Consider the following 15,703-nt stretch of genomic DNA (forward strand, 5'->3'; position numbering starts at 1 on the left):
ATAACTATACTATAACCACACCATAACCACACTATAACTATACTACAGCTATACTACAACTATAACATGACTATACTGTGACTATACTGTAACTATACTATACCTACACTATAACTATACTATAACTATACTATAGTTTAAGAGAGACAGCTGATAATCAATTCACTCCAGCCAGAGTAAACCGTTTCACTAGGTGATGTTTATACCCCTCGGGGACAGACAGACCAACACAGACAGAGAAGATGAGACTGAACAAGATGAGATAAACCCCAATTAAAAGACTCAACGAAAAGGGTATAAATGTCAAAGCTTATCCATTGGCCCCCGACTAGACAGTACCATCATTCAGTTCAGGGGCTGCATCCCAAATGGCACCCTATTCCTTATATAGTGCACTACTTTTGACCAGAGTCCTATGGGCCCTGGCCAGACGTAGTGCAGTAAAATTAGTGCACTAGATAGGACAGGGTGCCATTTGGGATATAGCTAGAGAAGGCTATTAACATGTCGATGCACGAGGCCCAAAGAAGGGAGCGAGACAATATGTCTAACACACAGCTGGGATCTCAGTGTATGAAAGGAATACCCCCCTCTTCCAAGTTTCTCCACATCTGTCTGGCTAATTATTTTTGGTTCTCCCCCAAATGGAAGATGCCCCTGTTCTCCTCTTCCACCGTTCTCCCGCCCTCCTCTTGTTTTTCAACTCATCCCTCGCTCTTTCCAGGGAGCATAGGGGGCCCTCTCTCTTTCCCTCTCTTTCTCCCCCACCCCACCCTCTCTCTCTCTCTCTCTTTCCCTCTCTTTCTCCCCCTCTCCCTCTCTCTTTCTCCCCCTCCCTCTCTCTCTCTCTATCCCTCTACCGGTCCCCCTCTCCCTCTCCCCCTCCTCCCTCTCTCTCTCTCTCTCTCTCCCCCTCTCCCTCTCTCTCCCTCTACCCATCCTCCCTCTCCCCCTCTCCCTCCCTCCCTCTACCCATCCTCCCTCTCCCCTCTCCCTCTCCCTCTCCCCTCCTCCCTCTCTCTCTCTCTCTCTCTCCCCTCCCTCCCTCCCCCCCATCCCCCCTCTCCCCCTCTCCCCCTCCTCCCTCTCCTCCTCCTCTCTCTCCCTCTCTCTCTCTCTCTCCCTCTCCCCCTCCCCCTCTCCCCCTCTCCCTCTCCCCATCCTCCCTCTCCCCCTCTCCCTCTCCCTCTCTCTCTCTCTGTCTTTTAGAACTCCAGACAGAAGATCCCTACAAAGGATCATCTCTAAGATTTTAGTCATAAACTGCTCAATTAACAGTCCATCTTCTATCTATTGATAGGATGGGAAGGGAGGGAGGGAGGGAGGAAGGAGGGGAATGTGGAGTTCTTCATCCTAAAGACATTGGCTGCCTCCCAAATAGCACCCTATTTTCTATATAGTGCCTTGCTTTTGTGTCATTTGGGACCAGTGGTGTACACCAGTACTAGGCTTGGTTTAGCGGTTACCATGGTTCCCCACCCGGCCACTCATTGCAACCAAGGCACGCCATTCTTTTCTCTGTGCTGAACAGAGCCTGCCGATACTCCCCCTGACTCGGCCTATTGTTGGGCGTACAAGTGGCCCTCAGAGCAGAGGGGATGGGGAAGAAAGGGTGGGGTCAGGGTTCATATCAAAGCCTCCCCATTGGGACTCAGAATTTTTGTTATCACATTATGTTGAGACACAAAAAGAGCCACAGTCTCAGAGAGAGAGAGAGAGAGAGAGAAAGAGAGAGCATCCTGGAGAGAGAGATAGAAAAGAGGGTGATAAGACAACATTCCTAACCTCCTGTCAGTGAGAGAGAGCAGCGCAGAGGAAAGCAGAGGAGCCTCCCAACCAACCCAGGCCCTCCCCAGTCCCTCCTAGTCTTCACTTTGTTCCACATCCAGAAGAGGACCCTGTGCTGTGCTACCTACGGCTTTTTACCCTGCTCTCCTGTGAATCCTACCCGTACTGCTCGTTGCCGTGCTCTTCTGTGAATCCTACCCGTACTGCTCGTTGCCGTGCTCTTCTGTGAATCCTACCCGTACAGCTCTTTACTGTGCTCTTCTGTGAATCCTACCCGTACTGCTCGTTACCGTGCTCTTCTGTGAATCCTACCCGTACTGCTCGTTGCCGTGCTCTTCTGTGAATCCTACCCGTACAGCTCTTTACTGTGCTCTTCTGTGAATCCTACCCGTACTGCTCGTTGCCGTGCTCTTCTGTGAATCCTACCCGTACTGCTCGTTGCCGTGCTCTTCTGTGAATCCTACCCGTACAGCTCTTTACTGTGCTCTTCTGTGAATCCTACCCGTACAGCTCTTTACTGTGCTCTTCTGTTCAATAACAACTCTACTGCTGCTTCGTCCTACACCAGCTGTTGACAGCCAGACCAACGTCGACTAGTCAGCTACTCCACGACCCCATCACTGCACTGGGCAGGCACACCACTTCCTCCTCACTGCACTGGGCAGCCACACCACTTCCTCCTCACTGCACTGGGCAGCCACACCACTTCCTCCTCACTGCACTGGGCAGCCACACCACTTCCTCCTCACTGCACTGGGCAGCCACACCACTTCCTCCTCACTGCACTGGGCAGCCACACCACTTCCTCCTCACTGCACTGGGCAGCCACACCACTTCCTCTTCACTGCACTTCCCTCAAGTAGAACACGCTGTCTGAGAAGAACACTGGTGGGTAAGTCTTATCTCTCTCTGGTTTTATTGAAGAATTTACCTTCTCGTGGTCTTTTCTGTATAAAGAAAATAAGGAAATATGTATATCTTTACACATATTTAACCTCTTTTGGGGGGTTGGCACAACACTACAATACCTTCATATTAATTCCAGAAATTGTTTAAATTGTTTTAAACGGTACTGGTTACCTCCAGACGAGTCCCGTGACCCTTGTGGGGGTCGTAGAGCAAAATCAAGATCACCATCGCGTTCGCGAGAGTCTCATCTTTCCGTATAGTTGTCATATTAGTTCAGACCGATTTTTGGGATGCCTCCTGGTCTGACAAACACCGCTGTAGCTCTGCCACCTTCCACCGCCGATGCGGAAGGCCGTCACAGGCGGATGAGTTGGATTGAGACGCAGCAAAAAAACATATTTCTCTTAAACTGACAGATTTTAATGGGGGATTTAATTATATTGACTCATTAGACTCAGATTATTAACTGAAGCATTTGAGATGTTTGTGGTGTTCTGATCTGTGACTACGCTAAGGAATTTATTTACCATGGTCTTATTTGGAGAGTTTTAGTTTGGGAGGATAAAACTTGTTCAAGTTCTCAAGGTCACTGGAGATAACAGGTCCATTGTAACTCAATAGATATCGTACCTAGCTCCGTTCACAGAGCCAAATAAACCCAGCGAATTTATCAGCACACATGCAAGCCTCAAGTCTGGCTTCCTGCTGTGTGTTTTTCGGTTGGAGTTAGATTTGGAGTCTGTCAGATGAGGTCTGTTTTCAGACGGTGGGTCAGTGAATCTCATCAGGTAACTTCCTGTTTTCAGACGGTGGGTCAGTGAATCCCATCAGGTAACTTCCTGATTTCAGACGGTGGGTCAGTGAATCTCATCAGGTAACTTCCTGTTTTCAGACGGTTGGTCAGTGAATCTCATCAGGTAACTTCCTGTTTTCAGACGGTGGGTCAGTGAATCTCATCAGGTAACTTCCTGTTTTCAGACGGTTGGTCAGTGAATCTCATCAGGTAACTGGGGATCAACTCTTAACAGGGGTCACATTTGCTCCTGTTAACCTCAGTGACAGGATCATGTTAACCCCAGTGACAGGTTCCTGTTAACCCCAGTGACAGGTTCCTGTTAACCCCAGTGACAGGTTCCTGTTAACCCAAGGGACAGGTTCCTGTTAACCCCAGTGACAGGTTCCTGTTAACCCCAGTGACAGGTTCCTGTTAACCCCAGTGACAGGTTCCTGTTAACCCCAGTGACAGGTTCCTGTTAACCCAAGTGACAGGTTCCTGTTAACCCCAGGTTCCTGTTAACCCCAGGTTCCTGTTAACCCCAGTGACAGGTTCCTGTTAACCCAAGGGACAGGTTCCTGTTAACCCCAGTGACAGGTTCCTGTTAACCCCAGTGACAGGTTCCTGTTAACCCCAGTGACAGGTTCCTGTTAACCCCAGTGACAGGTTCCTGTTAACCCCAGGTTCCTGTTAACCCCAGTGACAGGTTCCTGTTAACCCCAGTGACAGGTTCCTGTTAACCCCAGTGACAGGTCCCTGTTAACCCCAGTGACAGGTTCCTGTTAACCCCAGTGACAGGTTCCTGTTAACCCCAGGTTCCTGTTAACCCCAGTGACAGGTTCCTGTTAACCCAAGTGACAGGTTCCTGTTAACCCCAGTGACAGGTTCCTGTTAACCCAAGTGACAGGTTCCTGTTAACCCCAGTGACAGGTTCCTGTTAACCCCAGTGACAGGTTCCTGTTAACCCCAGGTTCCTGTTAACCCCAGTGACAGGTTCCTGTTAACCCCAGTGACAGGTTCCTGTTAACCCCAGGTTCCTGTTAACCCAAGTGACAGGTTCCTGTTAACCCCAGTGACAGGTTCCTGTTAACCCAAGTGACAGGTTCCTGTTAACCCCAGTGACAGGTTCCTGTTAACCCCAGTGACAGGTTCCTGTTAACCCCAGTGACAGGTTCCTGTTAACCCCAGTGACAGGTTCCTGTTAACCCCAGTGACAGGTTCCTGTTAACCCCAGTGACAGGTTCCTGTTAACCCCAGTGACAGGTTCCTGTTAACCCCAGTGACAGGTTCCTGTTAACCCCAGTGACAGGTTCCTGTTAACCCCAGTGACAGGTTCCTGTGGAATGTGTAATATGTCTAGAGAGAAGGCTGTGCTGTCCGCTGCAGAACCGACAGCGATCCCATTCCCCCTCAACCCCAGTGACAGGTTCCTGTTAACCCCAGTGACAGGTTCCTGTTAACCCCAGGTTCCTGTTAACCCCAGTGACAGGTTCCTGTTAACCCCAGTGACAGGTTCCTGTTAACCCCAGTGACAGGTTCCTGTTAACCCCAGGTTCCTGTTAACCCAAGTGACAGGTTCCTGTTAACCCCAGTGACAGGTTCCTGTTAACCCAAGTGACAGGTTCCTGTTAACCCCAGTGACAGGTTCCTGTTAACCCCAGTGACAGGTTCCTGTTAACCCCAGTGACAGGTTCCTGTTAACCCCAGTGACAGGTTCCTGTTAACCCCAGTGACAGGTTCCTGTTAACCCCAGTGACAGGTTCCTGTTAACCCCAGTGACAGGTTCCTGTGGAATGTGTAATATGTCTAGAGAGAAGGCTGTGCTGTCCGCTGCAGAACCGACAGCGATCCCATTCCCCCTCACAAATGAAGGCTTTGAATAATCTCTCAAAACTATTTTCAAGTGTCCCAAATGGCACCCTATTCCCTATATATATATATTGTGCACTACTTTTGACTATCTTCCCTGGTCAAAAGCAGTGCACTTGAATAGAGATTAGGGTGCCCATTTGGGACACAGCCCTAGTCTGATCCAAAGAATCCCCTCTTTCCTTTCTTGACTGCTGGACTGGTGCGAACACTCCCACACATTTACACCATCAGACCATTGTGATAGAGGCTTGTTCTGGGGGTTTATCTCCCTGTAGGGGGTTGTCACACACAGTAATAAATCAGTGGAGTGTGATTCCCCCCCACCCCCCATAGGGCTCTGGTCTAAAGTAGTGCACTATATATAGGGAATATGGTTCCATAGGGCTCTGGTCTAAAGTAGTGCACTATATATAGGGAATATGGTTCCATAGGGCTTTGGTCGAAAGTAGTGCACTATATATAGGGAATATGGTTCCATAGGGCTTTGGTCTAAAGTAGTGCACTATATATAGGGAATATGGTTCCATAGGGCTTTGGTCGAAAGTAGTGCACTATATATAGGGAATATGTTTCCATAGGGCTCTGGTCTAAAGTAGTGCACTATATATAGGGAATATGGTTCCATAGGGCTTTGGTCGAAAGTAGTGCACTATATATAGGGAATATGGTTCCATAGGGCTTTGGTCTAAAGTAGTGCACTATATATAGGGAATATGGTTCCATAGGGCTTTGGTCGAAAGTAGTGCACTATATATAGGGAATATGTTTCCATAGGGCTCTGGTCTAAAGTAGTGCACTATATATAGGGAATATGGTTCCATAGGGCTTTGGTCGAAAGTAGTGCACTATATATAGGGAATATGGTTCCATAGGGCTCTGGTCTAAAGTAGTGCACTATATATAGGGAATATGGTTCCATAGGGCTTTGGTCGAAAGTAGTGCACTATATATAGGGAATATGGTTCCATAGGGCTTTGGTCTAAAGTAGTGCACTATATATAGGGAATATGGTTCCATAGGGCTTTGGTCGAAAGTAGTGCACTATATATAGGGAATATGGTTCCATAGGGCTTTGGTCTAAAGTAGTGCACTATATATAGGGAATATGGTTCCATAGGGCTTTGGTCGAAAGTAGTGCACTATATATAGGGAATATGGTTCCATAGGGCTTTGGTCGAAAGTAGTGCACTATATATAGGGAATAGGGTTCCATAGGGCTTTGGTCTAAAGTAGTGCACTATATATAGGGAATATGGTTCCATAGGGCTTTGGTCGAAAGTAGTGCACTATATATAGGGAATATGGTTCCATAGGGCTTTGGTCGAAAGTAGTGCACTATATATAGGAAATAGGGTTCCATAGGGCTCTGGTCAAAACTAGGGCACCATGTATAAAAAATAATGTAATTTGGGACGCCCCTACACAACGTAGAGGCAGAAGGGTGCTTGGGAAATGCCGTCCCCTCGTAGTCCCACAGCTCCCCTGAACACTGTTTCACACCACGAGGATCAGACAGGGAAGAGATCCGTCCTGAACACTGTTTCACACCACTAGGATCAGACAGGGAAGAGATCCGTCCTGAACACTGTTTCACACCACGAGGATCAGACAGGGAAGAGATCTGTCCTGAACACTGTTTCACACCACGAGGATCAGACAGGGAAGAGATCTGTCGTTCTGAATACTGTTTCACACCACGAGGATCAGACAGGGAAGAGATCTGTCCTGAACACTGTTTCACACCACGAGGATCAGACAGGGAAGAGATCTGTCCTGAACACTGTTTCACACCACTAGGATCAGACAGGGAAGAGATCTGTCCTGAACACTGTTTCACACCACGAGGATCAGACAGGGAAGAGATCCGTCGTCCTGAACACTGTTTCACACCACGAGGATCAGACAGGGAAGAGATCTGTCCTGAATACTGTTTCACACCACGAGGATCAGACAGGGAAGAGATCTGTCCTGAACACTGTTTCACACCACGAGGATCAGACAGGGAAGAGATCTGTCGTCCTGAACACTGTTTCACACCACGAGGATCAGACAGGGAAGAAATCTGTCGTCCTGAACACTGTTTCACACCACGAGGATCAGACAGGGAAGAGATCCGTCGTCCTGAACACTGTTTCACACCACGAGGATCAGACAGGGAAGAGATCTGTCCTGAACACTGTTTCACACCACTAGGATCAGACAGGGAAGAGATCTGTCCTGAACACTGTTTCACATCACAAGGATCAGACAGGGAAGAGATCTGTCGTCCTGAATACTGTTTCACACCACGAGGATCAGACAGGGAAGAGATCTGTCCTGAACACTGTTTCACACCACGAGGATCAGACAGGGAAGAGATCTGTCCTGAGCACTGTTTCACACCACGAGGATCAGACAGGGAAGAGATCCGTCGTCCTGAACACTGTTTCACACCACGATGATCAGACAGGGAAGAGATCTGTCCTGAACACTGTTTCACACCACGAGGATCAGACAGGGAAGAGATCTGTCCTGAACACTGTTTCACACCACGAGGATCAGACAGGGAAGAGATCTGTCCTGAACACTGTTTCACACCACGAGGATCAGACAGGGAAGAGATCTGTCCTGAATACTGTTTCACATCACGAGGATCAGACAGGGAAGAGATCTGTCGTCCTGAATACTGTTTCACACCACGAGGATCAGACAGGGAAGAGATCTGTCCTGAACACTGTTTCACACCACGAGGATCAGACAGGGAAGAGATCTGTCCTGAACACTGTTTCACACCACGAGGATCAGACAGGGAAGAGATCCGTCGTCCTGAACACTGTTTCACACCACGATGATCAGACAGGGAAGAGATCTGTCCTGAACACTGTTTCACACCACGAGGATCAGACAGGGAAGAGATCTGTCCTGAACACTGTTTCACACCACGAGGATCAGACAGGGAAGAGATCCGTCGTCCTGAACACTGTTTCACACCACGAATATCAGACAGGGAAGAGATCTGTCCTGAACACTGTTTCACACCACGAGGATCAGACAGGGAAGAGATCTGTCCTGAACACTGTTTCACACCACTAGGATCAGACAGGGAAGAGATCTGTCCTGAACACTGTTTCACACCACGAGGATCAGACAGGGAAGAGATCCGTTGTCCTGAACACTGTTTCACACCACGAGGATCAGACAGGGAAGAGATCTGCCCTGAACACTGTTTCACACCACGAGGATCAGACAGGGAAGAGATCTGTCCTGAACACTGTTTCACACCACTAGGATCAGACAGGGAAGAGATCTGTCCTGAACACTGTTTCACACCACTAGGATCAGACAGGGAAGAGATCTGTCCTGAATACTGTTTCACATCACGAGGATCAGACAGGGAAGAGATCTGTCGTCCTGAATACTGTTTCACACCACGAGGATCAGACAGGGAAGAGATCTGTCCTGAACACTGTTTCACACCATGAGGATCAGACAGGGAAGAGATCTGTCCTGAACACTGTTTCACACCACGAGGATCAGACAGGGAAGAGATCTGTCCTGAACACTGTTTCACACCACGAGGATCAGACAGGGAAGAGATCCATTGTCCTGAACACTGTTTCACACCACTAGGATCAGACAGGGAAGAGATCTGCCCTGAACACTGTTTCACACCACGAGGATCAGACAGGGAAGAGATCTGTCCTGAACACTGTTTCACACCACGAGGATCAGACAGGGAAGAGATCTGTCCTGAACACTGTTTCACACCACGAGGATCAGACAGGGAAGAGATCCGTCGTCCTGAACACTGTTTCACACCACGAGGATCAGACAGGGAAGAGATCTGTCCTGAACACTGTTTCACACCACGAGGATCAGACAGGGAAGAGATCCGTCATCCTGAACACTGTTTCACACCACGAGGATCAGACAGGGAAGAGATCCGTCATCCTGAACACTGTTTCACACCACGAGGATCAGACAGGGAAGAGATCCGTCCTGCCAGTGGTACTACATCTGACTAAGTCCTTATGTGACCTCTGGCTCTCTGAGGCTTTTTCCCAAATGGTCATGTATTCCCTATATAGTGCACTACTGTTGACGAGAAATGGTAAGACTCTGGTGAAAAGTAGTGTTCTACTGTACATAGGGAATAGTGCGTTTCTCAGTTGGTAGAGCACGGTGCTTGTAACGGGTAGTTGGCTTTGATACCCAGGACCACCCATACATAAACTGTAAGTCGCTTTGGATAAAAGTGTCAGCTAAATGGCATATAGTACAGATGTAGGATCTTAATTTGAGCCAGATTGCTATTGAGGGAAAATAATCCTGCAGCAACAGGAAATGTGAGTTTTTTTTGTAGATGGTACATTGGTACATTTTACGTTAGGTCAAATCAAGTCTACAGTTTTTAAGTGGAAATTACAAACTTTAGAACCACATTTTAAACCTTGAATATAATACAAGGTTACATTTCCTGCCGTGCAGGAAAATGATCATCAACAAAAGAGTGATCAAATTAAGATGGTACATCTGTATAATAGGGAGTCATTTGGGAGTCACTCTGGCTCTCCGGTCAGCATGTATAGGAGAGACAGCTGCTGAGGTTGAAGTTTTGAAAACGAACAAAGGAGGGTTTTGAGCCTCCTCTCACCCAGGAATGTCTCCACAGTTCCCAGGCAGTCCAGGACAAGCCTAGTTTTAGTGGGGAGTCCCACAACTAAGTCATATGACTTTCATCAATGATTTGTTATTCTGTATTTTGTGAGTGGTTTATGTGTGTGTATCCCACTGACACACTCCCCTCTGCTCCAACATCTGCGGGATAGTAAGAACTATCTCCGGTACACACCTCTTTTGTGCCTTTCACGGAGGCTCTGATAATATTGATGTTTGGCCTTATGGCTAACTGCTTACAGCTGTCCTGTGCGGCAGGCAGAGGAGTGGTGATTGGATAATTAAAAGTGATGTCGGAGGTCATAACAGAGAACGGTGAATGTTCTCTTTTAGTAGGAGATTTAAACCACATTGAAGGACTTACATTTTTTTTTATTTTTTTTTTACAAAATTAAAAAGGGAAATAAAATAGATTGTGCATTTTAGATTCAATGGGTGTTCAATGTTTAAAAAAACCCATCTTCATCTCTTCTTCAGCCAATAGACAGTTACAGTTGCATCTGTTGGGACTGGAATATTTACAGAAGAAGTGCTATTAGACTGGCGGCTGCAAGCAACGACAGAAACATCACTTCTAAACCACCTGCGCTCAAACGGTGAGGCCATTTCACCGGTGGAAGAGCCACTCGGTCATTACTTATAATGGGACAAATCAGACAACTGGGTCAGACCAGGGGGTAATGGGACAAATCAGACAACTGGGCCAGACCAGGGGGTAATGGGACAAATCAGACAACTGGGCCAGACCAGGGGGTAATGGGACAAATCAGACAACTGGGTCAGACCAGGGGTAATGTGACAAATCAGACAACTGGTTCAGACCAGGGGGTAATGGGACAAATCAGACAACTGGGTCAGACCGGGGGTAATGTGACAAATCAGACAACTGGTTCAGACCAGGGGGTAATGGGACAAATCAGACAACTGGGTCAGACCAGGGGGTAATGGGACAAATCAGACAACTGGTTCAGACCAGGGGGTAATGTGACAAATCAGACAACTGGTTCAGACCAGGGGTAATGGGACAAATCAGACAACTGGTTCAGACCAGGGGGTAATGTGACAAATCAGACAACTGGTTCAGACCAGGGGTAATGGGACAAATCAGACAACTGGGTCAGACCAGGGGTAATGGGACAAATCAGACAACTGGGTCAGACCAGGGGTAATGGGACAAATCAGACAACTCGGTCAGACCAGGGAGTAATGGGACAAATCAGACAACTGGTTCAGACCAGGGGGTAATGGGACAAATCAGACAACTGGGTCAGACCAGTGGGTAATGGGACAAATCAGACAACTGGGTCAGACCAGGGGTAATGGGACAAATCAGACAACTCGGTCAGACCAGGGAGTAATGGGACAAATCAGACAACTGGGTCAGACCAGGGGGTAATGTGACAAATCAGACAACTCGGTCAGACCAGGGGTAATGGGACAAATCAGACAACTGGGCCAGACCAGGGGTAATGTGACAAATCAGACAACTGGGCCAGACCAGGGGGTAATGTGACAAATCAGACAACTGGGCCAGACCAGGGGGTAATGGGACAAATCAGACAACTGGGTCAGACCAGGGGTAATGTGACAAATCAGACAACTGGGCCAGACCAGGGGGTAATGGGACAAATCAGACAACTGGGTCAGACCAGGGGTAATGGGACAAATCAGACAACTGGGCCAGACCAGGGGGTAATGTGACAAATCAGACAACTGGGTCAGACCAGGGGGTAATGGGACAAATCAGACAACTGGGTCAGACCAGGGGGTAATGGGACAAATCAGACAACTGGGCCAGACCAGGGGGTAATGGGACATTATGTACAAAATAAGTTACAAACAATGCGCAAAAACAAACAAAACAGCACGGTTGGTTAAGAGCCCATAAAACTCCCCTCCAGTGCCATTATCATATGTTTGATTTTGTAAATAAATAAATATAATATATTTTACAATCTTTTTATATATTTTGTTTATATTTTCCTTTCTATAGTTGCCTAAAATTCACAAGTTTTTAAAAAACTTTTATGCTTCTTTAAAGCCCAACCAAAATCGCAAAACGTACAGTCAAAATAAATTGTGAGCCAAAGCAACACCCTTCAAAGACAATCAGCAACGAAGTTGTCCTTACCATGTTCATGTCTGATTTCAAGGGGAAACTCCTGCAATATCCATAGCAACTTTCCTTTCGTGATTTTCCTCAGTGGAATTTGTTTGATTGGGGCAGAGTCCACAACATCATACTCTAGTACAATTGTCTGAGTTGGCACATCTGAGAATAAACCTGGGCGGCAGGGTAGCCTAGTGGTTAGAGCGTTGGACTAGTAACCGGAAGGTTGCAAGTTCAAACCCCCGAGCTGACAAGGTACAAATCTGTTGTTCTGCCCCTGCACAAGGTAGTTAACCCACAGTTCTTAGGCTGTCATTGAAAATAGGAATTTGTTCTTAACTGACTTGCCCAGTTAAATAAAGGTAAAAATAAAATATTCAAAAGCAGTGCAACAATGTTGCCTTTTTCCTCCGGAGAGAAGTGTGCCAAAAAGTCACCAACGTGTTAGTCAACCATCCAACCGGCAGTGTGTATTGGACCTTCCTTGTGCTCTCGAGGAAGACTATAGTCACCGGTGACAGTAGTGGCCACAGGCAGAAAGTCACTACCTGTTTCCACCGACTTCACCGCCCCGATCATAGCGGGTGAAGTACGGTTTCAACATGTTGTCATGACACAGTCAGTTTTTTCTTCCTGCGTTCCGGTGTGGCGATAATGTAATCCAGATTAACAATTATTTTCACTATGGGGTAAGGGCCTGAAAAACAAGCTTGCAACGGTGACCCCAGAATGGCAACAAAACCAGGACTTGGTCACCCATATTGAAAGTGCGGTTTCGGGCCTTCCGATCTTACCAAATTTTAATTTGCGCCCTCTCCAGATTCTCACTTTCAAACTCACAGGTGTGGTGCAATCTGTATCAAAAACAGCTAACGGTCTCCAACAGATGTTTTTCCTGCTTTTAAGGTGTCGCCCTGCAGCAACTGCTCTATCAGCAAACTCAAAGGACCTCTGACATGATGTCCAAACACAAGTTCATTCGGGTTAAAACAGAGAGATTCCTGAACAACCTACCGCGCTGCAAACAGCACAAGACCCCTTCATCCCAGTCTTCCTCAAACTCAAAGTAGTAAACTCTCAATATAGACTTCAAAGTCTGATGAAGTCTGTCAAGAGCACCTTGAGACTCTGGGTGGTAGGTACTAGACCTTGTGACTCTGGGTGGTAGGTACTAGACCTTGAGACTCTGGGTGGTATGCACTAGACCTTGAGACTCTGGGTGGTAGGTACTAGACCTTGAGACTCTGGGTGGTATGCACTAGACCTTGAGACTCTGGGTGGTAGGTACTAGACCTTGAGACTCTGGGTGGTATGCACTAGACCTTGAGACTCTGGGTGGTAGGTACTAGACCTTGAGACTCTGGGTGGTAGGCACTAGACCTTGAGACTCTGGGTGGTAGATACTAGACCTTGAGACTCTGGGTGGTAGGTACTAGACCTTGAGACTCTGGGTGGTCGGTACTAGACCTTGAGACTCTGGGTGGTAGGTACTAGACCTTGAGACTCTGGGTGGTAGATACTAGACCTTGAGACTCTGGGTTGTAGGTACTAGACCTTGAGACTCTGGGTGGTAGGCACTAGACCTTGAGACTCTGGGTGGTAGGCACTAGAGGGGTAATGGGTTACACCCAACTGTTGTATCACTTGACATTAACTTCTAACCTTGGTCCGACTGCACTACCTGCGGAAGTCCAAACGTTGAAAATAATTTCACCAGGGCCTTAACAATACTGGAAGCTGTGATTTTCCTCAGTGGAATGGCCTCAGGGAAACGAGTGGCAGCACACAATATGGTTAAGAGAAACTGTTTACTACTCTTGACGTTGGGCAAAGGACCAACACAACCCTGCTGAAAGGTCAGTCAAAAGCACGAATTGGCTGCAAAGGTGCAACCGGTCAAGTTTGTTTTGGTTTACTCATCCGCTGGCAAACGCCACAGGATTTGCAGTAAGATACAACATCGTCTTTCAGAACAGGCCAGAAGAAGTTACGCTTCTTCCCGACTGGCCGCCCCCAGGTGGTAAGGGTAGGTAACAACACATCCACCACACTGATCGTCAACACAGGGGCCCCTCAGGGGTGCGTGCTCAGCCCCCTCCTGTACTCTTTAATTACTTGTTACTTTTATCTCTTATTCTTATCCATATTTTCTTAAACTGCACTGTCGTTTAGGGGCTCGTAAGTAAGCTTTTCACTGTAAGGTCTACCTACACCTGTTGTATTCGGCGCATGTGACGAATACAATTTGATTTGATTTGATTTTGATTCATCCCCAAAGGTTGAAGATCACAAACCCTGACTGTTATAGCAGTTTATATTTACGGATGTTGTCTTTCAAATGTTCCTTTAGGATGTGTTTTAACAGTGGAATGTTTAATCTGTGAACCAATTTGTTATCATTGTGGGTGTTATCATGTGTTATAACTATAAAACTAAAACTAATAACAGTATTTCTATACTCATTAATAATAATAGTTAGGTTAAAAAAGTATTATTCTCTAAGCTACATAGCCTATGCATGCATTGATACTTCACCCATGATGTCATCTGTAGTTCATGTATGTTTCTAGTTCATTAGGCCTATCTTAGAGCAGATCAGTTGTACTTTACCCATGATGTCACCTGTAGTGCATGTTCCACATCAGTCACGGCTTCATCAATAAGTGTATCAATGACGTCATCCCCACAGTGACCGTACGTACATACCTCAACCAGAAGCAATCGATTACAGGCAACATCCGCACTGAGCTAAAGGGTAGAGCTGCCGCTTTCAAGGAGTGGACGCTTATAAGAAATCCCGCTATGCCCTCCGAAGAACCATGAAACAGGCAAAGCATCAATACACGACTAAGATTGAATCCTACTACACTGGCTCTGACGCTAATCGGATGTGGCAGGGCTTGCAAACTATTAAGGACTACAAAGGGAAGGCAGGCCGCGAGCTGCCCAGTGACACGGGCCTACCAAACGAGCTAAATGACTTCTACTCGCACAACAATGAAGCATGCATGAGAACACCAGCTGTTCCAGGCGACTGTGTGTCAAGCACTCTGTAGCCGATGTGAGTAAGAGACGCAGGGCCAGACGGATTACCAGGAAGTGTATTCAGAGCATGCGCTGACCAACTGGCAAGTGTCTTCACTGACATTTTCAACCTCTCCCTGACAGAGTCTGTAAAACTTACATGTTTCAAGCAGACCACCAGAGTCCCTGTCCCCAAGAACACCAAGGTAACCTACCCAAATGACTACTAATCCATAGCAGTCGTGTCTGTAGCCATGAAGTGCTTTGAAAGGCTGGCCATGGCTCACATCAACACCATCATCCTAGAAACCATAGACCCACTTCACTTTGCATACCGCCCCAACAGATCCACAGATGGCGCAATCTCTATTGCACTCCTTCAAAGCTCATCACTAAGCCAACAGGTTTCTTATCTGGCTCTGGTTGTTCTGTGCTGAGGACCCTGTTGCAGTCACACATCTTGCCTGAGGAAAAGAGTGGAGAGAGTGATTCTGGCTGATGTGAACTCTTTAGTAGCGTTGGTCAGCCACATGGCCCAGAGCTATGGCCACGTCGGCATTGTGGCTGGG

General features: G+C 47.3%; 1 protein-coding gene across 3 annotated transcripts in view; it reads left to right on the forward strand.

Annotated features, from left to right (window-relative positions):
• The first annotated feature begins 1,759 nt into the window (after window positions 1-1,759).
• The window catches only part of gpr17 (G protein-coupled receptor 17), a 19,080-nt gene continuing 5,136 nt past the window's right edge, over window positions 1,760-15,703 (forward strand). The window contains exons 1-2 of one of the 3 annotated variants that reach the window (XM_024416618.2): window positions 1,760-2,680; window positions 3,504-3,571. The gene's annotated coding sequence lies outside the window, so the exon portion shown is untranslated. The remainder of the gene's footprint in view (window positions 2,681-3,503; window positions 3,572-15,703) is intronic. The other 2 variants (XM_024416616.2, XM_042322616.1) reach the window with 2 other exon arrangements.

Source organism: Oncorhynchus tshawytscha, linkage group LG05, assembly GCF_018296145.1.
Source record: "Oncorhynchus tshawytscha isolate Ot180627B linkage group LG05, Otsh_v2.0, whole genome shotgun sequence".
In the NCBI taxonomy this organism is placed as follows: Eukaryota; Metazoa; Chordata; class Actinopteri; order Salmoniformes; family Salmonidae; genus Oncorhynchus; species Oncorhynchus tshawytscha.